This window comes from Rattus norvegicus, chromosome 8 (assembly GCF_036323735.1).
Source record: "Rattus norvegicus strain BN/NHsdMcwi chromosome 8, GRCr8, whole genome shotgun sequence".
Classification (NCBI taxonomy): Eukaryota; Metazoa; Chordata; class Mammalia; order Rodentia; family Muridae; genus Rattus; species Rattus norvegicus.
The window spans coordinates 116,977,456-117,003,915 of NC_086026.1; the positions used below are offsets into that span (position 1 = coordinate 116,977,456).

Sequence of the window (26,460 nt, forward strand, 5' to 3'; positions counted from 1 at the left end):
TCCGTGAAGTGGCAAGTCTATCTCCGTTAAGTGTCGGAATGAGGGATCAAGGTGCAGGGGGTGGGTGATTGATTAGGCGCCAGCGACCACATTCATCCTGGGAGATTATGTTAATGTTTGAAATAGCGATGTGAAGAGCGGGCCATCCGTCACCCCCAGAAGGCTGCGAAATGTGTTGCTGACAGGCTACAGGCTGGAATGCGGAAGCTCAGAGAGCCAAGCTCTTCCAGTAATGTAAGACTAATGGGACGATATCTCTGCTGGGGTCCTGTAAGGGAGACCCTGGCCAGGATCAACAGAGGAATTAATGGAGTTCTCCTTCCCGTAGTTGGCCTGGGAACAGCAGAGAAGACAGTTACCACTGGGGGTTCAAGTAAGGGTCTAGGCCCAGGGTTCAGTAACTATTGTTTCTGACATTCCTTGGCCAGTATCAGGGTCAGGAGCTGTAACCTGGGGGCGGGGCAGGGGCCAGGCAAGGATCATCCTCAGATTGTCAGGCTTAGCTTCTTAACTTCAAGTTACCAGGAAGTGGTAACTTGGACTGAACATATTGACAATGCTTATGGATGTGGGACCCCTGGCATAAGGGATGCTAATCAGAGATGGCTAATTCGGGGGTGGCATGGTAAGGAGGGGCACTTGGGTCTGAAGGTCTGAGCTACTAGCTTGGTCATCGTTCCTCCTCAGATCGCTGGGGCCTCTGTACCTCCCTTTCCTGGTGCTGGGCTTGATCAGCAGTAGCCCCATCCTACTCTTCCTGTGAACTCTAAATGACTCAGCTGCACTTGGAAGCCGCCAGAGCTTCCAGAGAAAGCACTGTAGGAAAAGCTGTTCCGGAACAGAAGTCAATTTAGGCTCAGGAATAGCATTCCGCACTAACCAGGCTATCAGTGGGCACTGCCAAGTGCAATGGCGTAGGTTAGTGGAGGAACGGTGGGTCCCTGGAATGTGTGGTGCCTGCTTTTCCAAGTTCCCCAGGGGGTATTGGATGTACCAGTTAAGAGCCCTCCAGGATCTTGCATTTGTGGGCAACTCGGAACATGTGTTTATGGAAAAATAATGTATACTCCATGCATGAGATGTGGATCTGTGTGGACCGCTGAGCTCCCTGGACGCTGAACACCAGGCATGAGTCTGACTCGGCGAGCCTGTTGTATGCACCTTTAAGAGACCTGGATCCGGGGTTTGCCTGGAAGATGAGGTAGTGACAAGCCGATAATACCGCTCCACCCCCTAGAAATCATCAGAGTTCTCTTCATCGGTCATTTTCTCTCCTAGGACATTTTTCTCCTTTTGGATGGAGTTTGAGTGTATCATCTCTGACTCTCACCAGCCCAGAAGTGAACAGGCTGCCACAGCTGGCTTAGGGCAGAGCTGGGGCTCCTGATTCCTGCTCCAGCCGGTCCTCTGGGTGCACAGGGAGTGCCTGGGGCTGTGGGGACCTGGGCAGGGATGTGCTTGGTGTGGCAGGGTGGGCAGAGAAGTGCTGACCCAGCGTCCCTTTCTCTTGGCAACCCCTCCGCTGCTCATGGCTGCCAGCTCTCGGGGCCTCTGTCCTGCTCCAGTTTTTCTCACCTGCTTCCTCAGCCTCCTCCTGCTGACAGCTCTGGGACTGCTTCTTGGCACAGAATATTCTGCCAAGATGTGTCTGTGGGGGAGGGGACAGGTGTACAGCTCTAGGGGAAGGGAGCAACCCTGTGGAAGCAGCAGTGAGCTAACCAGTGAGCTCCCCACCTGCTCCGTACTTCACATCTGACTCCCACCCTCACACCTCTCCCCTTCTTCCCAATGCCTGAGTGAGGGCTGGTGTACCCTGCTTGCGTTGGGCTCTGACAGGTCAGGAGGACGGTTGGCGCAGAGCTGTGACCCAGCTGCCAGTATTACCACAGACCCTCTTACTGGTGCTGCTGGGGCTGCCCCTCCTCAGGCTTCTGAGCCCATTCTGAGCTCCCCAAAACTCCTGCCACTGGGGTGATGAGAGCCCCCTCCATGGCTCCACTCCTTGCCTGCCCTACTCCTACAGGCTGCCCCACCCCCAGTAGCTTGGAGCCTCAAGGGCTGGCAGCTGCAAGAGAGCAGAAACTGCAGACAGTGGCATTTGGGAGAGTTTTCCTTGCCTTGGCATTTTCCTCCTCCCGACCTTATCACAACCCCATGGGGGCATGACTGGGGGCAGACTGTGGCCCATTTATAGGTTAGAAACCTATACCCCAGGGTAAGGAAGCTGCCTGGGAAGACCCCCCATCCCAGTGACCCTAGGCCACCTACTCTGCTCTCTCTGCATCCTTAATTTAGCCAGACACCCCTGAGTTACGCTCTGTAGCCCCCACCCCAGCCAGTGACCACGCTTGCCTTGCGCAGTCCATGAAAGTAGGAACTCTAAGCTCCCTCCCCCTTCCTAAGCCCACAGGACCCAGTGAGGTCTCCGGAGCCCCTTCTCCACCCTCCCCCATCAGCACCATATTGTCCCCATCCTAGGGGGAGAGCGGAGAACATATGCTTGGGCTCTGAGCTCATTTGCATAATGAGGATATCAAATGAATAATTCATCAGGTGCCTGGGGGGGTGCAAGGGGAGGATGAGGAGAAGGGCAGGCCTCTCCTCTTTGAAGCCTAGGTCAGGGACATTTCCACTCCTGAGTGGATGGCCAGGGTGCAAGGAGAACAACTCTGAGGTCCTTGTGGAAAGCAAAGCGGGAGAGTTGTCGTCAGGCATGGGACAGTCGTCCGGTTCACCAGTCCTGGGATAAGCTTCTGACCTGATGAGAAAGAAACCCCCTTACAGGGAAGACCCTTTGCTCTAGACTAGAATTAGGAGGAACTGTTGACACAGCTGGCTTGGAGCAGAGGCCTGAGATGGTCCTGTCAGGGGGACTATGGCCTATCTTCTGAAAACCCATGTCAAACTCCACGTACCTCATTGGCTGATCTGGGCAGAAATGCCTATGGCCCTGCCTATAGCCCAAACTGCCTTCACCAGCATGATGATCTTAGCCCAGGTACATGCTACGGGTTATCGTCACAGGCCTATCATTGAGGAGGGAAAACCAAGGTCCTGTCAATCATCTCTAGCAGCCAGTCCTGTCCTGGAGTTCAGACAGGCCAGCATGAATGCTGGAGGGCAAGGTAAATGAACCAGCTTAGACAGCAACTCCCCAAACTGTGAAGCCTTCATCCACAAAGAGCAGGACCCCGGGTTTGGAAACCCCCAGTCCCAGGCTCCTTCTGGGTCCCTCCAACTAACTAACATCCTTCAAACCAGGTGATTCTGGTGTCTGTGGTGTCAACCTCTTATGAGAACCAAAAATAGCATTTCTAAACCAGTGCCAGTGGCACCATCCTGTTCCGTCTTGTCCGCCCCTGGCTATGCCTCCTGCTCATCAGCTCCGTGCTCCCAGGAATGTGTAATTAATATTTGCAGAGTGCCACATCTGGAGCTGGCTATCAGCAGGGACCAAAGTCTGGAACCATCCGGGGTCCTCTGTAGATGCCGCGGAGAAATCTCTCTCTGTCCCCTCCCCACCTCCTCCCCAGCTGGCACCTCTGCAAAGCCACACTCTGGCCCTAGCATTTGCCGAAGATGTGATCTGTCCCCGTTTGAGGAGCATGCACACTGGGCATCCAAGGCAAGGTTAACAGTGCCCTGAGGTGACACAGAACCTCAGAATCACAGAGGGCGGGATCTGAAGAGGAAGGAAAAAGCTTGGGTCAGGGGAGGTGCCAGGGGTTTGAAGAAGTCCAAGAAAGAAGGGCCAGGCAAGGCAGAGGTTGTGACCCCTGGTCCCACGGTGGGTCCTTCCGCCAAGAACTGATTCGTTTGTGCCTTTGAAAGGCTGGCAGCAGGCAGTTCCTTGGGTGTGCAGTACACTGAGAGTCTGCTGGGGGACAATGAGGGAACCCCACACTTCCCCTCCCAGATCCTCACTAGCTACCACCCACAAAGAAGCATCATCCTAGTGGCTCTGCACTTGCTTATCACACAGACCCCACCCCTCCACCGAGCTGCCTGCCTCCCATCAGGGCCCAGCGACACCCTCCTCTCTTCTGGCGCAGATGATGATGGTGTGGAGCTTGTCGTGGTTGTGGGAGGTGGTAAGGGGCTCGGGTGTGAAATATGCCGCTGGGTAGGGATTGCTGTCGCTTGCCTCCCTAAAAACCCACATATATTATTCTTTAATGGAAAGTTAATTGTCTTATTATTCCCTCCATATGGTCCTCTTGCTCGGCACCCAGCGGGGATGCATGGGGCTGAGGGGGGGCTCCTGGGAGGGCGTCTGAAACGTGATGAGGCCGCTGCTCGAGCGTAATTGGTTACAGAGAGGCGGGTGCATCAGAGCCTGGCCAAGCCCTGTCTGGACCTAGCCCTTTCCCTACCTTTTCCCTTCCGTTTCCTACCTTTGGTGTAGCAACTCTCCCCCTCCCCAGCCCACACTCGACATCATGGAGTCTGGAGCTTTCCCTAGTGGGGATGCACAGTGTTAGATAAGAGCTGCCCTTCTGCTCCACCCTGAAATGCACACTCTCTAATGAGACTTAATGGAAAACGTTTCTGTACTGGAAGCGTTTTTCTAAAAGCTGTCTTGTCTATCATAGGATCTGCTGCTGCCTATGGATAAGGTCTACCTACCCTTTCATACAACACACTAGAAAGGGCATGAAGTAGGTTGGAGGGTGGCTGCCCCGGGACACCTGTTCTAGGTAGAATTTCTGTGTTGTTAACTTCTGCTTCAAGCACCAACAACCTAAGTTCCCGAGATGCTGGCAGTTCCTGCAAGTCTGCTAAGGCTGGCTGGGCACTGTACCTTTCTCAGTCCCTCCCCCTCCCCCAGCGCAGCCCTCCCCCTCTTCCTTCTTCTGGGAGTGTGAGGGCACCATGTCAGAACTACCTCAGCAGGTGGAAGATATGGTGACAGGAAAACCCAGAAGAGGTCTGGGCACAAACATGCACATGCCCTTCACCCCTGGAGTCTCAACAGGGAAAGGCGGGGGCAGAGAGCCTTGCTAGGGGGCTTCTAGGATTCTGAACATCTCTGTAGGAAGGTACTGCCAAGGTTTCTGGGGAGTCCATATGCACTGAAGGGTCTTGAAGAACAGTCTCAGATGGGATTGGTCAATGATACATGTGTAGGGAGAGAAATCTCTGGCTTCTAGCTTTTGACAAGAGATTGCTGTGGAGCACATCCAAGGTCAGCTCTAGGGCATGAGGAATAGCTTGGAGTGAGAGAGACATGTTAGGTGGTTCGTGTCTTCTGAAGGCAGACCGTGCCCTGAGCTCACACTCAGGCGGAGCAGGGATTGAACCTAAGGTCTACGCCATCAGCAGCACCTGAAGGATAATGTGGGTTGGAACGACAGGACTGGATTGTTACTGTGGAACCTGGAGCATGTCCACCTGGAAAGTGGGGATCCAGTCTGTCTTCATGGGAGATGGAGAAGCTTCAGGGGAGCAGAGACAAGGAAAGCTGTGAGGGAGCCCTGCAAGAAAGGGTGTCTTCCTTTTATATGTCCAGGACAAGCTCATGGCAGTTCCAAGGGTTGGCCAAAGATTTTTTTTTTTTTTTTTGGAAGCTGGGGATCGAACCCAGGGCCTTGCGCTTCCTAGGCAAGCGCTCTACCACTAAGCTAAATCCCCAACCCCCAAAGATTTTTTTTTAATTTGGATATCAGAGTGTCGTCCTTGCTTTTGAAAATTGGGCTTCTCATCCCAGCTGATCACAACACAGTTTTACTGAGAAAGGCATACGGTCACCAAGCTTGGGTAGGGCCAGAATAAATAGCATCTATGAGCAAACAAAGGGTGGCAATGTTCTTGGCCAGAAGCCTAGGGAGCCAAATGCGTAGGCACCATGGGGAGGAGATAGAAGTTAAGGGGACCCTTACATCCCAGAAGACTCTGACTTGATTTATCCAGTTAGCCAACAAGTCACCCGCTTGCCTCCCAAGCCCTATAAGAAGGCTATGGCAACTTGTCTAGCATAGACTCAGGGACAGTACAAAGCCACCAGGCTCTAGGATAGTCCCCAGGAATGGGGAGGTTGGTGGGTCAGGCCACACCTAGGATCAGGGGTTTTTAGGTGGATGGTCCAGGGATCTCAGGGTCTCCTGCCTGGGGTCCCTCATCTTAAGGAAGAGAGATGACAAAAACCTTTCCAGATAGACAGCACTTCCCTGACATTCCTGTTGTCTCAGGAATTCTGGAGATGCCTACAGATAAGGAATGCCTACCCATTGCCTATTTATAAAGCAAGACACCTCCCAACACACACATACATGGGAAGAATGTTCTGGTGAACACATGGGCTCCCTTCAGAGATTCCCCAGAGAGGCTGGCTTTGTAACAGAACAACAGGGCTCAGCTTCTATGAAGACCCAGCCCTAGCTTGTGGAGGTAGCCAGGGACTCTGCTCTTTCCCCCTCCCCCAACTTCTGCACTCGTCTTTGAAGAGTGACTGGACTGATGAGTCTAGAGCCAGGGGCTGGTCTTGGTAGTCTGGGATTGGAGATGAGAAATGGGATGAAGGACCTATGGGTTTCTATCTTGGGCCATGGGGGACAGTTGACCCAGTCTATATTCCCCCTGCTCCCTTCTTATCCATGCTGGATCAGTGGCAGCCATGGGGACACTTGACTCAGATTCATGGAGCCCCAAGCACTTGGCAGAAGCAGAGAAGTAATTGGTTTTGACAAACCACAGCCGGCCCCAGGGGTAGCACAGGCAGTGTTTCCCACTATCCAGCTGAAAATGGAGGTGTCCTTTCTCTACCTCTCCTGAGTACAGATGTCTTTTCTGTATGGGTAGAGGCATCACGTTTGGAGAAAGTGATGCCACAGATGTGGTCTTCCCTACATGTCTTTCTGGCCTTGGGACCTGGTGATTCTGGAGGCTGGCTGACCTATTATTTCACACAGAGGGAGGAGACTGAAGTAGCTGGATCCCGAGTAGACCCCTAAGGCCCTGTCCTTGTCTATCCTTGGCTTCTCATAAGCCAGATAACCACATGACTGGCACTTAGGCTTGGGCGCCTAGCTTCAGGGTGCACAGCAGGATGAGAAACAAGCTATGCACATACATGATTACTGTATGTGCTATGTATGCACGTACCACGTAGCACGTGATCAACTAATGACTATTCTGTGGGTGGATAAGCAAAGGTAGACATCTAAAGACTCTGATGGGCTGTGGGCTCTGAATGTCCCACAAGGAATTAAGCACCATGTAGCCCCTACATGAGAGACCCCCCTGAGGAAATGGACGCCGGCAGGAGACGCATACTGGGAGAGGAGCTGGCTGCACTGCACAGGGGTGAGCTGGCATCTGGCTGAAGTGAGGGATTATGGGCCATTCTGGAGTAGGGTGCAGTCTTAGCTAAGGTAGAAGCTCCACGCAGAGGTAGCAGGAAACTTTATTTAGGCCTTTGGGCCTCCTAGCTGCCCTGTGCCTGCCCCTAACCTCACTGGGTTGTCTTCCAAATCCACTTGCTATCCTTCCTCATTCACCTTCCCTACCTCTCTGCTGATTTAAACACAGATCACAGCTCTCCTCTTCCAGGAAGCCCTTTAGACCAATGCCAAAGCCCATGCTGCCTAAGACTTCCCACTCCCATCAGCTTTTGCATCTTTAATTTACACACAGGCTGCCAGAAGCCTGTGGGAGGCCCAGTCTTGTGATTTCATCATATGGAGTACGGAAGCCATAGCGAGAGGGTAGGGTTATGCCCAGGCCTCCCAGAATCCACCCAAACAACCGGGAAGGCCATGGACCCCGGTGACTCACTGAGAGACAGTGCCGTCATGCTGAACTGGCATGAAGCGGCACCTGGGTTGACCACTGTGTACGGAGGAGAGGATAAAATATGCATGATGCCGAGCGGGAGTGCGAGCGTGCACGCATGTTCATACTGAACAGACACCTGTGCATGAGCACTGCACAAATGAGTGCGTGTGTGTCCACAGAAGGGAATGGCCATGCCTGCACGTATCCCGCATGGCAGGCGTGACCAGGCAAGAGGGTGCATGTGGATCAACGTGAGGTTCTGAGAGCTGCCTGTGGAAGTGTGTGCAGGCGTACACAGGGCAGGGTGGGATTGGAGGAGGCAGATGCCAAGAGTGCTGTCACCTAAGCAGGTGAGAACTACTTAGTTGATTCGTTATCCAAGCTGAGAAGTCTCAGCTGTGGCTGAGGAACACACATTACACACATGCTCCCACCTCCCCACCCCCCAGTCATTCCCCGATACTGTGTGCATCTTCCCTGCCGTGGGACAGGATGGCATCAGTTGTCTGCGCCCAGGATATAATGACCCCACAGTGGAGATCAGGGACCTTGTGCGCGGTAGTTCTTGATGTCCCTGATCCAGGACAGAGGCTGCACCTTGTCCCCATGGAACTGTGGCTGGTCAGAGGGGACAGGCTCTGTGCCTCCCGATGTGTGCAGAGGGCTCTTTCGTCGGCAGGCATTGCTGGGTGATTCTTCGGTCAGCTCTACCAGCCATCATGGCTTCCCTGTGTTAATGCCTATGCTATCCTATCCCTGCAAAAGGAGGACCTTACATTTCCCAGCAACCATAGCCCCGCCCTCCTTCCTATGGTTGTGGCCGCTCTGCTGTATGGTTGTTGCAGCTCCTGAGACACTGGTGAGCTCTGTACGAGAGTCCTGCGGTCTGGGCTCCTGCCCTCACTCCTCAAAGAGCCCCCAGCCCCACCCCGGCACTCTACCGCATCATTGCGTAGTCAGACTGGGTAGCTGGGTCAAGAGGCAACCACTTGCCTCTTGATCAGGTGTTGACAGAAGAGATTTCATTATGCTCCGTCTATAGGCGAGGAATAAATTGGTGTGCAGTGAATTTATTCTTTTTTAAAGAGGGACTTTACCACTGGGGAAAACTTTTAAAAGGAACATTTATATGAAAAGCAATTACCATGCCAGTAATTTTTATGTATTCTCCCCCTTCCATCGATGCCTTTGTGTTTGAATGTGACCGCCTCCTGGGCAGCTGCAGCCCGGCTCCATGGCAGACTAGCTAAAGCTTCCTGCCCGGAGGAGTGGCCTCTTCCAGGAAGGATCAGCACACAGGGCCTGGGCCCAGCAGGGGTGTGGACTCCAGGACCATGGCTGGGTGGATTTGTGTTCCAAACTTGAGTACTTTGGAAATTTCCTCCCGTGTGCAGCTTCAGTCCCTGTCTTGGGCTGGGTACATTCTTTCTTGGCAGCTGCTGAGCACCTAAGAGGCCCGGCTTCCCAGTAGCCATGCAGGCCTGCTCCTTGAGGAAGGAGACAGTGGTGTGGGAGCAGGTACTTTCCCTCCCTAGGAGCCACTAGGGGGGCCACTCTAGGGCACCCCGCTTTCCAGCCATTATCACGCTCACACGCCACCACACAGCCACACCACCCATGCATTATGTAAATTGTCTCCATTGCTAAGTGGAGGGGGAGATCCACTGGGGGAGGGAGGTGGTGGGGTCTGGAGTCTACTTGGGAGGTGGAGAGGAAACTGGGCCCTGAAAACTCATTGCTTTGCATCAAGGAGGGTCTGGCAAACTCTATTTCTGATTAGGACCCCCAGGAGCCTGCACACCGTTTATTCCTCAGGCCACAGCTTTTGGGGGCACAAACTAGGGGTTCCCAGGGAGCCGAATGAGCTGCCTCATTAGATGAGACTTCCTACCTCAGAGTAGCATCTTGGGTAGGACATAACCCCATATCCACAGGGCCTCTATAGAAACTCATCATGGAGCCGTGAAAGGTTCAGGGTGGGGAAGATAGCTCAGTGGGTAAAGGCAGGCATAAAGAGCTGAGTTGAATTCTCAGAGACCACGGAAAGCCGGGTACAGTAGAGTAGATGTGAAATCTCAGGGAGATTGAATGCAGAAACAGGAGAATCCTGGGGGATCACTGGCCAACTAGCCTGGCCACGAAGAACAAAGAGACTATGGAACAAGATGGAAAGTGAGGTCTGATACCTGGGGTTGTCCTCTTTCTCCATACATATGTCATGACATACATGTACTATCATACATGAATGAACACATATACTGATGATGGTGGTGGTGGTGGTGGTGGTGGTGGCAGTGGTGGTGATGGTGATGACGATGGCAGTGGTGGTGATGGTGATGATGATGGTAGTGGTGGTGATGGTGATGATGATGGTAGTGGTGGTGATGATGATGGTAGTGGTGATGTTGGTGGTGATGGTGGTGATGGTGGTATGATGATTATGGTGGTGGTAGTGGTGGTGATGATGATGGTAGTGGTGATGTTGGTGGTGATGGTGGTGGTGGTGGTATGATGATTATGGTGGTGATGGTGGCGATGATGGTGGTGGTGGTGGTGATAGTTATAGTAATATTTTAAAGGTCATATCTAGCCAAGGAGTTCACTCAGGGGAGCTCCTATTCCCTGGAGCCCCTTAGGAACCACCAGTGGCCATGTGATGTGAAAGGGTTACTGTTTGGACAATACCAACATCCTGGGGCAGCAGCAGCTGTGGAGGGTCCTTGGAGGGGCTGTGGTGGCACCAAAGCATATGGGGGTGTGGAAGTGTTCAAGCCTCGTAAAGGCTAGGACAACGATGGGATTCTGGTGTAGCCACAATTCCTGTCCCTTTGAAACACGGTCCTCTGGGAGAACTGAGCCCACCCAGCAAGTCAGTGTCTGAAGAACTCAGTGCTCTGAGTTTTTTCCTAGCTGCTCCTCTGAGCCTGACCTTGGCCTGAGGGCCCTACCAGTACAGGCCACATACTGGTCCTCCTGTCCCAGGACCTGAGCGCTCACTCTGTCCCCTGAGAAAGGGGCCATGAAGTTGAGGGACGGTGATTTGTACATTCTCTATACATTACACAGGATTTGCACTCCACAAGGGCCATGAGGGTTAACAAACTTCCCTGCTTCCCAAGCAGCCACTCTCCTTCCCAAACCCTCCCTTTCCAGGCAGGATTGCCTATGAGTCCACATGAGATGGGCCTTTGGTATAAGCTCCAATGATTATGAAAGACTAGGGTTGTCTCTAGCCCTCTTTGGCACTGTCCCTGAGCCCCTTGAGATGGGTGGCATTATCTGCCATATCACTCCCGGGGCTGCTATCCCTTACTGATTACTTCCAACATCGGGAAACGTAGGCGAGGAACCCCCAGAACAGAGGTCACGAACAGCAAATTGGTCTTTTGGACCGCAGAGCTTAGTCTGTACCTGTGGATGAGAGAATTAAAAAGGCAAGCTGTCTTCACTTTCAGGCCGAGGGAAATGGTTAGCTCCTCCCCTTCCGTGGCCCCTGGTCTGAGGCCAAAACTAAGGTCAAAGTAATTCCCTATCTCCCGTCCTTCACCTACATTCTTTGCCTTCTTCTCTCCTTCGCTCTTCCGCCTTCTCTGCCCCCCTGACATTTCTAGATGGATTTCAAAATTTAGGGTTTTTAAGTCTGCATTACAAGGCACCTGGTGTAAAGTCAGTTACACCGGGCGAGCTGTGTTAGCACGGCAGCCCCCCCACCCTGCATTGCCAACTCCCCAGAGGCTGGCACTTTGACTCCCCAAGCTCTGTATCTCAGAATGACACACTTTCGCTGCCTCTGGATGGCTGTTCAGGTTTAGACAGGCGCCCCACTGTGGGAGATGACAACTTGCCCTCTCCCAGTCCTGGCCCTCCAGTGTGACCGTGTGAGATCATTAGAATTGAACTCACTACTGACCTTGTCCTGACCTCTCAAATGCTGTTCAGAACTGTACGTCATAGCACATACAGTTTCTCAGTTGTTTCTAAAGACGACAACTGTGGAGGGTTTGTTTATTTGCTTAGTTGTCTGGGAATGTGTACTTTATTCTATCTCAGACCCCTGCCATTTTATCTGACCCTCCTCTCCCTCAAACCGACGCTTCTAGGTTCTGTTCACAAGACAAGAAGTTCTCGTCTGAGGCCTTCCAGCTTACTCCAACAAAGAATGGCTGTTTTTCAAGCCTGTAACTCTAACACTCTGCTTACAAGCCTTTGCCCCTGGGATTTTCTTGACTTCTCTAGAATGAGTCCCCTCTTTCCTGGGTCCTGTGACTTCTTTCTTCTTTCTTGGTTTCTTGATTTTTCTTTTCTTTTTCTGACAGAGAATATTTTCATTGTCTTCCTGAGAAAGGTTAGAGGGAACTTGGCTCTTGGCTTGCAGGTCTCAGCCTTCCTGCCCCTGTGCCCAGCACAGCGATCAGAGGTGGTCTAGAGTCCAGCTGGAAACCCTTTGCCTCCACTAGAGTCAAGCAGTTCCTTCCAGCCTGAGACAGAGTCTGAAAGCATTCAGAGCCCTGACCTGTTTTGCTTTGTTTCCTTAACCAGAAAGATAAAATGTCCCCTCTGCACAGCGTTCAAACAATTCCACACTCCCCTTAATGCTATTTGCTTTCTTTCTTACCACTGAGTGGACACTCACACTCACAAACTGCATACTCATGCCCTTTACTTTGGGGAAGGTTTTTTTTGTTTGTTTGTTTGGTTGGTTGTTGGTTTTGGTTTTTCAATACAGGGTTTCTCTGTGTAGCCCTAGCTGTCTTGGATCCCACTTTGTAGGCTGGCCTCAAACTGGGAGATCCACCTGCCTCTGCCTCCTGAATGCTGGGATTAAAGGCCTGCACCACCACCTCCATTACCTCTGGGGTTTTTTGGTTTTGTTTTTAAGTTTTCTTCAATGATTTCTTTTACACTTTTCTTTCATTCCTTTCTTTGTACTTTAATTGTTTTGGTTTTTGAAACCCCTGAACTCAGACACTTCTCTCCCTCTAAGACTCCCGTTTTCCTCCTCCCTTCTCTTCCCCTCCTCCTTTCCCCTCCCTTTCTCTCCTCCCCTCCCTTTCTCCCTCTTCTCCCCTCCTCTCCCCGCCCCTTCCTTTCCCTTCCTTTCCCTCCAGCCTTCCCTTCCCCCCCTTCTCTCCCCTCCCCCTCTCCCCCTTCCTTTCTCTCCTCCCTTCCTCCCTCTCCCCCTCTCCATTATTTACTCTGCCCCTCCCCCTCCTCCTCTCTGGCTTTCCAAGTCTGTGCCTTTGTCTGGCAATTTCTCAGCTTTGTGTTCTAATCTTGCTATCAAGCTTTACCTTTTACCACCACATTTTAAGTTTCTCCGAAGGCTTTTTGCACCTTTTTAAAAATAACCTCTTGTTCTTGTTTCTCTGTTTCTGCGGTGTCCGCTAGCTCACAGTAGTGTCCCTTTTTTAGAAAACCTTTTTATTTTGAAAAAAAAAAAAAGAAGGAAGGAAGGAAACACTTACTGGAGAAGTTGGAGAGAGAGTGCAAAGAAATGCCCTGATGCTTTCCCCGGGTTTTTCCTGTTGCCTTTGCAGAACCACAGCACAAATGTCAACCAAGACGCGAGCCACTCCGCTCTCCGTCCGCAGTGAAAACCTGGTGGAAAACTTTACTAGGTTTTACCATCACCTTCTCTTCCAGGACCAAATTTAAGATAGCCCTTATATTTCGCTGTCATATTTCTTTAACCTCTTCTAATCTGTAGCAGATTCCACATCTTTACTTGTTCTTCTTTTTTTTTTTTTTTGGTTCTTTTTTTTCCGGAGCTGGGGACCGAACCCAGGGCCTTGCGCTTCCTAGGCAAGCGCTCTACCACTGAGCTAAATCCCCAACCCCCTTCCTTATTTTTTTAAATGTACTTATTTTTACTTCAAGTTCACAGGTGTCTTGCCTATGTGAGGGCATCAGATCCCAGCGTAGACAGGTGTGAGCCGCCATGTGGTTGCTGGGAATTGAACTCAGGACCTCTGGAAGGGCAGCCAGTGTTCTTAACCACTGAGCCATCTCTCCAGCCTATCCTTCCTTAACACTTAAAAAAACTGGTGTGTGTGGAGGTTTTTACTTGCATGTATGTATGTGCTCTGTGTGTATTCTTGGTACCTGTGGAGATCAGGGGAGGGCATGGGATTCCCGAGAAATGGAGTCATGAGTGGTCGTGAGCTACCGTGCGGGTGTTGGGAACTGAATCCACGTCCTCTGAAAGACTAAACCACTGAGCCATCTCTCCAGCCCCTGTTTTAACACTTAAAAAAAAAAAGTAGTAGCCCAAGCTAGGTGTGGTGACTTACACCTACAGTCCCCACATTTGACAGGGTAAGGCAGGAGGACAGGGACTTGGAGGCCAACCTGGGCTACATAGCAAAACCCATCATTGGTTATAACTCAATAATATTATCATCAACTAAGAAAAAAATAAAACAGAAAAACTATTCCTCAGCCGTTTTGTTCAGTGCCCCTCCCCCTCTTCTCCCTCTGAAGATCCTTCGGGATTAGACTGCGGGGTTACATTTTAAAGAAGAACAGAGTCGCTCGTCCTTTTCAGCATGTCGTACTGGGGCTGCGTGATGTCAGTATGTCTTGGCACTGGTGGCGTTAGTCTTGGTCTCTCGGTTACGGGGGAGGGGGGGTCTCTGTGGGCTTCCTCCATAGTGAACGTGCTGCTTTTCCATTTATAATTTTAAAAGCCTTTCTTGGAGGACATACTTTGAGGCTGTGCAAACACCCCATTTCTCTCCAACTTCTGCCTGTCAGCTGCGGCCTCCCATTGCTGCCGCTCGCCTGCAGCGGTTATTACTGGAGTGCTCAGACGGTGCTATTCGGTTTCTCCATTCCTTCTGCATGTATTAGCGGGAACTCTTCTGTAAGGGAGAGCTGTCTCCTTTACTGTTTATTTTCTCAGTCATGTATTTCAGCGCGGACTCTCGGGTGCTCTGTAGTCTCTAGATATAATCCAATAAGATCGGTATTAGTTTTTGGTTTGTTTGTTTGTTTGTTTCTTGAGACAAGGTCTCTCTGTGTAGCCCTGGCTGTCATGGAACTCACTCTGTAGACCAGGCTGACCTTGAACTCAGATACCTTAAAGGCACCCACCATTGCCATTACCACTCAGCCTTGTTGATAGTTTTGTCGTGCACATTGCTCACTCTGGAGCCCTTTCAGGTTGGCTCCTGTGCTCTCTGGGAGCGCCCTGATCCTCGCATGAACCCTTATTTTAATTTCTGTCATCACAAGATGATCAAAGCACACTTTGTATTTTTTCTGTCTCACCCTTAGACTGTGCACTACTCCAATATTTATCGGAGAATATTTAGACATTAAGATCTAGGTGCTGTGTGTGCTTAATGTTATTGTGTGTTATTGCTGCCTCTGGGCCCTCTTGTGATCAGGAATAGGTTAATATATATATATATGATATATATATAATTACACACACACACACACACACACACACTCACACTCACCCAAGTCAGCACAACATCCATAATTACACCTGTATCTGTCCCTCACTACATCTCTGAATTGTGAAGCCACAATGGACTGGCTCCAGTGTAGCAACCCAGAGGCTAATTCAATTCTTCTTCCTTTCCTTCTAGAGAATTCTTTCACCAACAGCAAGAACCCAGTTCTCATGCACAATAATGCACTTGTTAGTCCAGCCCCAGTGTGCATACTTTATATCGCATACTCTCCGTGTGCTGGATAGGTCTCTGGTTCTGAGGGTCTGCGTGTTCCCTCGGCTCCATGTTGTGGTGTCCCTTGCTCTGGACATCTTTAAGCAGATGTGGGAGGTTGTGTGATACAGGACTATGGCACGGACAGAACCCTAGAGACCCCAAGTCAAAGTACCACCAAATGTTGTGTGCAGCAGTTCTGGGTGTGGTGGAAGGACTTGTTCCTTGAGTGAAATCTGGTCAAATTGCCATCTTGGGCTGCAGGTCCTCCACTGCCACCCCAGAGAAGATACTTCTAATATCCCACTTGGGCCTCATGGTTCCATAATACTGGGATTCCCCCAGTTTCTGGCAGAAGAGAAGCTTCCGAGATCAAAGTTGGTTAGAGAGGACAAAGGGAGGCGAAGGGCAGTGCCAACCTCAGAGAGACATTTGGACAACTTGTGTTTCTCCCTACCTATGGTCCTGCACCCTGAGTCTAAGTTCTCTCTCTGCAGAGAAAGCCCTGACAGGCCTGGTTCACACATTCAGTGGGCAGGGCTTTCCTGGAAGCGCACGTTGTGCTTTGGATGGCAAGCATCAGCTGTTCTTGGGATGTCCCAGCTCCCAACACCTTTGTAACTACAATCTAGCAAATAAGACTCCAACAGCCAGAGGACATTACCCTTTGGAGGAGTTCCCCAAGCTTCAGCTGGTTCTGAGTGATCCAGGACAGGTTCTCTTTTCAGTGCAGTCCGGATTCCCTGAGCCCCACCCAGAGCCATCCCTTATCTGAACAATTCTGCCCTCCTGGGAGCCTTCCCCATTGCCAACCCTGCCTACTAAAATGGAACTCACCCCGAAGCTGAATAAGTGAGGCTGGGTAGGGTTTTAAGGGCGGTCTGAGCAAAATCAGTCACTCAGATCAGATGATGTCGCAGGTCTCAGTTTCCTCATCTGTAAAAGGGAAGGTTGTCTCAGCCGTTGGAACTGAGTTGAGACGAGGAAGGAAGTGATGTTGTCAGAGGTAAGAGAACCAAGCTACAAGTGTGTAAAGGGGCGTGGAGCTACAGAGGCTAGAGCTGAAGATACAGCTAAACTGGAGCACCCACCGCCCAAGGGCAAGTGGGAGCAGGGTGGAGGGGTCCAGGAGGGGATGGGAGACATTCCTCACTCTCTCTACGTGGAGCCGCTGGTTGTTCTTGAAAAACTCAGAGCTAAGATAATGGAATGAGTTTTTGCAGGCGACTGCTGGTTACAAGGAAAGATGTTTAGAAGGAAAAGAGCCTTCACTTCCAATTTCTCTGATGGCATTTCCAGAGGCTAGGCTGGCTGGACCACCTGCCAGAGCAAACTTTATTGCTTTTTGTCCTAGCTTTGTTCTGTAAAGGATGGAAGAGGGGACTGAAGCATTTCAGACCTGTAACGAGTCAGTGCTGAGTGTGGTTTGTTGAGGATGTGTATGTGTGTGTGTGTATGTGTGTGAATATGGGTGTGTGTGTATGTGTGTGTATGTGTATATATGTGTGTGTATGTATATGTGTGAATATGGGTGTATGTGTGTATGTGTGTGTATGTGTATATATGTGTGTGTATGTATATGTGTTGTATATGTGTGTTTGTATGTGTGTGTATGTGTGTGTAAGTGTGTATGTGTGCATATGTGTGTATATGTGTGTATATGGGTGTGTGTATGTGTGCATGTGTGTGTATATGTGTGTATGTGTGTATGTGTTGTATATGTGTGTATGTGTGTTTGTATGTGTGTGTATGTGTGTGTTGTATATGTGTGTGTGTATGTGTGTATGTGTTTATATGTGTGTATCTGTGTTGTATATGTGTGCGTATGTGAATGTGTGTATATGTGTGTATATATGTGTTGTATATGTGTGTGTATGTGTGTGTAAGTGTGTATGTGTGCATATGTGTGTATATGTGTGTATATGGGTGTGTGTATGTGTGCATCTGTGTGTATATGTGTGTATGTGTGTATGTGTTGTATATGTGTGTATGTGTGTTTGTATGTGTGTGTATGTGTGTGTTGTATATGTGTGTGTGTATGTGTGTATGTGTTTATATGTGTGTATCTGTGTTGTATATGTGTGCGTATGTGAATGTGTGTATATGTGTGTGTATATATGTGTTGTATATGTGTGTGTGTGTGTGTGTGTGTGTGCAAGAGAGAGCTTGTGTCACTGGGAATAAAACTCAGCCTCACCTGTACTACACAAGTCCTCCACACGAGTGACTTCCCCAGCCCAGCCATGATATTCTGGAGGAGGCCGTCATGGAGGTGTAGGGTTACGATGAGAGGCCAGGCTCTACTATGCTGTGCCTATTCTGACCTCTTCATGGAACTTTCTCTCCCTGTTTTTGTTTTTTCTCCTGCAAAGTTGGATGGTGATATAGAAGCCACTGCTGTGCTCTATGCTCCTGGTGTGGGGTGTTTAGCCATGGAGGAAGGACAGGTGGACAGAGTCTAAGTAGGTGGGACTGTATGAGGAGGGACAGATATAGGAGCAGACCTAGGAAGACAGCAGGAGTCCTGATGAGTCCTGGCATGACATTGGGGAACTGTCCTTCTAGAGAATTGGGGTCCAGAGAGGGTCAAGACAGGCTCTCAGTCACACAGCAAGCTGGGGCCAGAACACTAGATCCACACATCCCAGGTCAATGGGTGAAAACGATGTAGTCAAACTGTTGTGCTAGTGCTGTAGGTGAGCTACATCTGTGTGACAGATGCGTTCAGCCGTGAAGGGAGCTGGCCCATCCTGTGAACTGCTCCCCTCCCCCACCCAATAAGCCCTTGCCTTTTCTTTTTTTTTTTTTTTTTTTTTTTTTTTTTTTTTTTTTTTATGGGAACCAACCATGGAGACTTTGGTTCAGTGCTTATGAAAACCCATCACCCCCTCCCATCTGCCAAGCCCTTCGCCTTTGCACGGGACCTTCTCTGGTGAGTGCATCTCTCTGTGCCTCAGTTTCTTTACCTAGAAAGCTGGGTTAACAGTATCCTTTCCTGGGGTGTCTCAGATTTTAAACAACACATAATGGTCTGGACTGATGACAAGAGGAAGCACTGGTCTGTGGCTGATGGACATCCTCTGTGGCGTCACCAGAGGGAGGTGAATGGACGCTGGAACGCTGCCCTCCTGGAATCTGTCAGAAGTTGACAATGCTTGGCACTGGGGACAGGCTGGGATGCATGGAGCGGAGCACGAGGGGGAGTGGGCACGCAGGCCCGAGTGTCTGTTTTGCTGATTGCTCCTTTTGCTTTCAAGGAGATTAAACTATTTTTAGTCCGTGCCTACTGCTGGTGAGACGCCGGAGGAAGCCTTTCTATCGCCGAGATTTTCTGGAGGCTGCCAAGTGTGGTCTTCAGCTCAATTCTGGGAGCCTCCCAGAGAGGGAGGGAGGAGCAATTCCATCTGGGGGCTTTGGGGACAGGCTAAGATCTTCCCTGGGGTCCTCGCTGCGCTGGCCTCCTCAAACCACGCTGCCCCTCGGCCCGCATAAAGCAGTAATCTGATGCGCCCGATGTTTGTAACGCTGTGTTTAAAAAAAGTAATTTATTTTCTAATTATTCCTTGTCTTGCATAACCATGCATTGCCAAAGTGTCGCTATTTAAAATATTTATCTCTCTACGCCGCAGGAGCAGCTCTGGAGCATGGAGGGGGAAGAAATAAAAGTCCGCGTGCCAGTCGCAGGCGTATTACTTTGACTCGTCCTGGCGGCTTTGACGTCTCCCTGTAAATACATTTATTTTTCATTAGGACGCTTCTGAGCCTGTGGCCCCCGGAGAGCGGAGTGATTACGCTGTTCATCTGCAAGAGATGCAATAGAAGGCCCCTCACAGAATGAGTTCCGCCCAGAGCATCCTGTGCCTGTCTGTGTTGGCAAGGGCCTGGGTGCGGGGCTTGGGATATACATTCCTGAACTTCATGTGCACTGGAAGGACATGTGGCCGGTCACATTGAACTTCGGTTTAGCAGGGAAACTGAGGCCCAGAAAGGGTCTGCTTTGGAGTGGCATCAACTTTATTGGCAAAATGGGCAGCAGGCCGCTGGCCTGTCTCAGCCCTGGTGTGGGAAGCCTGCCTTTACAGCTGGAAAGGCTTCTGAGTCAGGGTCAGGGAGATCCTGGGAGATTTCAGAAGGAGCACATGCAGAGCTCAGGCGGAGGGCCTGAGGGAGCTGCCAGAAAGGCTTCCCACACGCAGGTCTCCCAACTCTCTCCCCTCATCCACAGCTGCGGATGTGAGCCACAGCGCAGGGTCTGGTCCAAGGGTTCCGAAAGCATCCCTCCTACCACTACTATTAGTCCAATGCCAGCAGGAACTGACCTGGCTCCTCCCTCCCTAACAGGCTCTTTTCCAATAAAAAAAAAAATTTTTTTTTTAGCTCACTGAGTCTAAGAGAGAGTTTTATGCTGAATTTTAAAATACCTTATTTTTTCCAGTCTCTAAACTGCTAATCTCCCAGGCTAAGGGATTCTGGGACAAAGGCAAGGCCTGGAAGTAGAAATCTGTAAAATTAGCTTCAGCGGTATTAGTGTTTGCAGTTGAAGATTGAAAAATTGCTTTCCCGGGGCCTGATTGGAGGCTCCGCTCTCCTTAGGGAAGAGGCAAGGACTCTGTACCGACACTGAGGGACAAATCCTGGGAGGCTGCTGTGGGTCCTGAAAGTCAGGCTGCCTTGTGCTGGGCTTAGGAGTGTCTTCTTCCCAAGTTACCCCCAGCAGCTAACAGCTTTTCCAGTTCTCAGGCACAGCAGGTGCCAAGATCATGCTCTGGAGTCCAGCTGGGCCCCTTCCTCTTGCTTTTTTTTTTTTTTTTTTTTTTTGAGACCTCCTGGACACTGTTCTTCCCACCCCCCACTAGTTCTCAAACACGTGAAGGTTGGGGGAGGGTTCCACAGCCAGGCAGAGGGGCCAGCTCTGGTGTCTGTGGGTGCGCCCGCCCGTATGGCCCATCAGGCCTCTTGTGTGCTTGATTGCCTCTGATTGGCTGCAGCTGAATTCAGCAAAAGCTATTATTTGCCCTTGATGAGCCAATCAGATGGCCTCATTGGCCATTCAGAGCAGGCACCGGAACCTGGGGGTGGGGGGTAGGATGGATACGGGACTTAGTGACGGGGAAAGCTCTGGAACAGATGCAGGATCCGAACCTGGTCTGCGTCCACCATGACCTTCACGTGGGTCACACCCCCATTCCCTGACTCATCACCCCAAACCAGGACTTCTTACCCACTCCCACCTCACAACTGTCGTCACGATTCCCTCTTTCTGTAACACCTTGCCACGTACCTCTGCATGTCTAAACCTAAGACTTGCTTCAGGAAACCCATCTCTCCAACCAGACGTGAGCCAGTTCCTCTAAGGTGTCAGATCCCCCTTGACAGCCCTCTGGCTTGCTCCACCAGCAATTGCAGAAATCATGAAACAATCAGAAAGATATACCTGATGGCTCAGACCTACAATCCCAGTTACTCGGGAGACTGAGAAGAGAGAATCCCAAGTTCTAGGTCAGCCTGGGCAACTTAATGAGACTGAGTCTCAAAAAGTAAAGAGAGGAGGCGGGCGTAGTGGTGCACAGACCAGGTTCAAGGCCAGCCTGGTCTATGGAGTGAGTTCCAGGACAATCAGCGCAACACAGAGAAACCCTGTCTTGGAGGGAAGGACTAAGGATATATGGCTCAGTGTTAGAGCCCTTGTCTCACATGCACAACGCCATGGAGCCAATCTTCAGTGCAGGAAGAATTGCCGTCATCATCATCATTGTCGTCATCGTCATCATCATCATCATTATCATCATCATCATCACCACCACCACCACCACCACCACCACCACCATCAGGATCAGATAAACTTTCAATCCTCTGTCCTGAGGCCATGGACTGGTGAATTCCTATCACAAAATTCAGAGTTTTATTCCCCTTACCTGTTCAAGGGCCTAGTAATCAAACCTCTCTGAAGGCAGCGTGACCTTAGTTTGGGGCTGGGAAACATGAAACACAGGCCTTGGGAAGAGGTGTGGAGATCCCACAGCCTACAGCTCTCCAGCCTCTATTGACTGGCCAAGAGTTTGGCAGTCCAGTGTCTCTGCCCAATTCGGGTGATATTTGAATGTCAAGAGACCAAAGCTGTAACACACTAGAGACTCTGTGTGCACACGTGCACATGTACATGCAGGCACACACGTGTGTATGTCACAGAGAGGCTAAGAGGTGGGATAGACACACTATCAGGGGTTAGGAAAGGCTCTGGTGGCAGCTGGGGCAAAGAGAAGAGAACTTCCAGTGAGAAGCAGAGTCAGAAGCCTGAGAGTGAGGATGGGAGAGAGCATGGTGTTGGTTCCGCAGTGATGTGTGGAGCAGTGATGTGTGGAGGGGTGGGAGGACGAGAGCAAAGCCTTTGTTATGGGTCATATTCCTTGGAAATTAACTCTTAGACATGGATACAGGAGGCCTTTCCAAAAGTCCGTCATGGGAAATCTCAGCTTTTTGTGGAATGGTGAGGTGTCTCTTCCATAAGCTCAGAGTTTATGGGACCTCAAGGTTCCCAAGTGCAGTGACCCAAATACCCCCATCCCACGACTCAGGACTCCAGTCAGGGTCCTGGCTGTTGTGTCACCAACCTGGTGGGATTGTGACGGTAACCCCCTCAGGATCCTTGACTCTTAAAATTAAGCCTTGTGCCTGACCCTCAGTTTCTCTGCCTCTGGCTGCAAGAGATGAGAGAGTCTTTTTATATCCTGCCAAAGGAGCTTCTGACTTTCACATTTCACCTTAAATTCATGATTAATCGCACTCAGTCTTTGATTGTCTCTCCAAAGTACCAATAGCCCACAGCAACAGCCATCCCATTCCACAGTCCTTATAATTACACTTCCCGGAGCCTCTCAACTGCCTGAAATATTGCACCCATTCCTAAGTATCTCACCTCTGTTCCTGATGGGTGAGCGTTTGATCAGTTGTACCTGTCACATGCCAGGATTGCTAGTCCCCTACCTACCTCCACAGTGAGGTTCTCTTCGACAGTTGGACAGCGCCCACTATAGCATCTGCCTTCCGCCATAGCTGTGTTGGGTCAGTTCCCTGGAGTCAGAACCCGAGGTGGAGATGGTCCGCAGTTTACTTGCTTGACAAATGCAGCAGGGTTGATTGGGTAGCTGAGTAGGTCTGACTGTGACATTCTCTTGACCAAAGCCTGAATTGGTTCCACCTAGAATGGACCAAGCCCTCAGAGGTGTCCCCAGCTGAGGCCAAGCATACCAAGCCTTTGTCCTTTCTTATATTACCCAGAGCACAATGGGGCTGCTCCCTTGCTACTCCGGCAGGGACTAGGAAAGGACTCAAAGGAAAGTGTCCACAGCAGCCCCTGGCATAGCTGGGGGCAGAGAGGGGGATAAGAAGAACTTGACCTGATATGTAACTCCTACCCACATTCTACGTTGTCTCCTCCCAGCTCCGAGCCTTCATGTGAGCCCCTAGGGTCCTCTCAGCCAGTGGCTCACATTTCAGCAGGGCAGTGCCACAGCTCCAGTTCCCCGAATACAGCAAGATCTGAGAGCGGTACTGGTGCATGGTGTGAGCTCTGGGCTGCACACACACGGGCCAGGGCTGAGCTTCATTGGTAATCTAGCTGGGCGTCATACAGGCAAACCAACGCCAAGGGCAGTCTGGGTCTGAGGAAGTGGGAGACATGAGTCAAGTCCTTGCTAATAAAGCCAAAGTTGTCTGAATGCCCTATCATCCCAGGAACTGGGAAGCAGATAGAATTCCTCACCCGGCCTGGGCTATAAAGAAAGACCCTGGCTCAAAGAAAAAGTTGTCTGAGTCTTCAGGCAAGGAGTCTGAGAAGGAAATAGTGTTGCGTACCGGGTGAGTGGGGAAGTCTGCTCAGCCTGTTCTCAGTGGGTTAATTAATTAATGGCAGATGGGGGCAGGCTGGACTCCAGGGATGGCACTAGTGACATTTGCTCAACAAAGTGACCAAAGAGTAAAGAATCGTTAGGCAGCCAATGAGGTAAGCTTAGAAAGAGACCCTGGTAAGGAGAAGAACAATGGTGATGAGGCCACCTCAGACAGGCGACTGTCTGTGGTAAAGATACTGAAGGCCAGCAGGGATTGGTCAAAGAGCACTTCCAAGGCCATGGGTGGGTGGAAGCCTTGTGAACAAGGCAGATCCGAGCGCCCGCAGCACATTCCTCGTTTGAAAGAGCCCTGTGCTCACAGGTGTATTCTGGGTCCATGTCTGGCACACTGGCTACGTATTCCTGCAGCATCAGCCTATGGCTGGTGTAGAAGGGCGGGGACATAAGGACTTGTGCCTTATGTGAGTGTGACTGCGCGTAGGGAAACCTTGGCATGCCAGAGAAAAAGGAAGGCTCTGAGCCGGGCATGCGCAGGCTGGTATGCCAGTTAAAAACCATCATCAGCCTTAGTGTTCCAACAGCCTCTCTCACTTTGTAAAAGCCTTTTCTTTCAAAAAATAAAAGAAAATTGGAGGCAAGTACAATATTTGGCTGTGGCGGCTGTTAATTTGGCACTGGATGTCACCTCCGCCTATCTCTTCCAGGATGCCAAGTGTGCCTTTCCCAGCTCTGGGTGGGTGGGTGGGTGAGGTGATGGGGGTGCAGGGCGGGCTCCCCGAGCCTCTTAAGATTCGAGATTCATTTCCTTAAACACACATTGTCTCACTCCAATTTCACGTCCGAGCAGTTCTGGCGAGGAATTAGCAGCCCCTGGGAGAGAGTGCGGGCGGGTTCTGTTTACCCGGGGAGGGCGGAGGGCGGGCAGGCAGGCAGGAGGTGAGGGTGCAGGCAGGGGCTTGGGGCTGTTTGCACAAGGAGCCCACAGAGAGCCTGGGTCCTGGGTTGAGGCTGCCTTCCTTAGCCAGAGGCTCTCAAAAGGACCCACATCATCCCCTATCACAGAATGCGTTAAGTCCCACTCATTTCAGGTGCATAAAAGAAGACTCTGATGATTAAGGGACAAATGGAAGACACCAGGACCTCTAGTTAGAAGGGACCATTCAGCCCAACTGTCAATCAAAGAAGACTAGATAGAACCAGAGGGTCTACTTCTGCTCGACCAGCTTCTGCGTGTGGGCTTAATATCTCTGGAAGTCATTCCTTCCCCTGCCTGCAGCCTATGCCTCCAACTCCATGTCTCCTTTGTGGTCCATGCACTTGAAAGGCTACAGCCCTGTCACTGTATAGGAGAAGCATGAGCAGACCCACAGGACCCAGCATCAAGGCTCTCCCTGTGCCCACCAGTTCCCGAGTCTAAAGTGTCATCATGTATCAAGTGTAGAGATCATGACGTAGGACTGGGCTCCCACTTGCCTGCTTTCCCCTTCAAGGCCATAAGTTCACAGTGTGTGTGTTGGAAGCTATCCAAAGGGTCTGAGGAGGGCTGTGCCTCCGGCTACTCCTACCCTCAGGACCACAGACAGAACCTTCCTTCCATTCTACTGGGCTGCCCATTCTCTCTTCCACTTGCCCACAGCCTATAGTCATCCTCCACCCAAAATTCATACCCCCCTCAGTGTGTCAGAACTGGCTGCCCCAGAGAGACTAGACAGGGCTGAGCCTAAGGCTTGCTGTGAAGGAGATGGCCCATCCCCCAGCTCTCCCGGCCTGCCGCTCATTCATCACCTTTTAGAGGGGAGACCTGCTAATTTGTTAGCCCATTAGCTGGGCACTAGCAGCATATGGATCTGATTCCTACCTGCCTGTGTTGCCTTCCTGCTTGCCTCAGATGCGCTCATTGCAGTGCAGGCTTGTCATGAGCTGGTGGGGGCTTTATCTTAATCAGATGAGGATCCCCTCAGTGAGGCATCGGAGGGAACCTTTAAAAGTACAGTCTGGAGTTCAACAAGCCTACCCATGGACTTCAGTGACATCTGCAGTTGAGACAGAGCCTCTTCTAAGCTGTGGACCAGGGTGGGCCCTGCTTTGGGGGAAGCAGTCCTTATTTGTGGTGTTCAGAGAGAGGTGGTTTTCTCTAGCCCACCACCAGCAGGCGGTCAGCCATTTCCGTGCTGTTTCTAGATACTCTTGTTGGAAATGGGGGTGGTAGGGAGGACGTTTTGTCCGACGGGTCCTTTATTGTGTCCTGCCCTTGAGTTTCTGTGATGGGGCTCTTTTGCAGCCTGGCATCCTTAGTGGGAGATTCTGGGTTGCCTGGGGCTGAACATGTGACAAAGGAAGAACTCTAGTCTCTAAGACAACGGGCAGAAGGGATAGAGGCCTCCTGGGTTTGAGCAGAAAGACTCCAGGGCATGAGGAGTTGTCCACGGAAGGAAGGATTCCTCACCTGTCATTTACAGATTTTTTTTTCCCAGCATGCACATGTGAACCTGGATACAGACACCCTAGAACACATATGTATCTAGAGACATGAGTAATGGCTCTTCCAAGTACCCGGAAACACACATTCACTGAGACATTTGTCTGACACGTGCTGCCCATTGGAACATTGTTGCTCTCCTAATGTACACAAAAGTGTGTACATACTGCTAGGTACCACCCTTGTGGTGTGCGTTCAACCTATGTGGAATAGCTTATGCACATGAGCACAGGCACTGGAGGGACACACACACACACAACACACACACACACACACACACACACACACACACTGGCTCCTCCATTATCTGGGTTTATGGTAGAAATAAATTTGCAGTTTAGCAGCCCTAAACCTGCCAGAGTATAACCATAAAGAGTGGATAGCCTGGGCTCCAGTGAGTCTTGCTGAGAACACGCTGTACAGGAAGGGTTTCCCAGCATGCTTTGCGGCAGAATATACCAGGTCTAACTGGCAGAGGGGCCTATGCGGGGACTGCCTAGGTAATGCTGGGGAGGGGGAAAGAGTCAGGCTGTGGTCACCACCTGGGGACTCCAGCTTCAGACATCTCTAGTCCTAGAGTGGGAAGTGTTAACTGTAGCTCAGGCTGGAGGCAGGACAGTCTATAGGTCATGCAGAGGACACAGATGGTCTATCTCTTACCCTGGCTCTGGGGACAGAACAAGAG

The 26,460-nt window shown here is 50.9% G+C and overlaps 1 protein-coding gene and 1 long non-coding RNA gene across 9 annotated transcripts in view; one reads left to right on the forward strand and one right to left on the reverse strand.

Moving 5' to 3' along the window:
• The window catches only part of Cacna2d2 (calcium voltage-gated channel auxiliary subunit alpha2delta 2), a 131,300-nt gene that overhangs the window by 26,596 nt on the left and 78,244 nt on the right, over positions 1 to 26,460 (forward strand).
• On the reverse strand, positions 13,502 to 16,546 carry LOC134480230 (uncharacterized). The gene is made up of 2 exons (XR_010054478.1): positions 16,284 to 16,546; positions 13,502 to 14,714 (listed from the first exon to the last, which is right to left on the reverse strand). It is a non-coding gene; the product is annotated as an uncharacterized LOC134480230 (long non-coding RNA).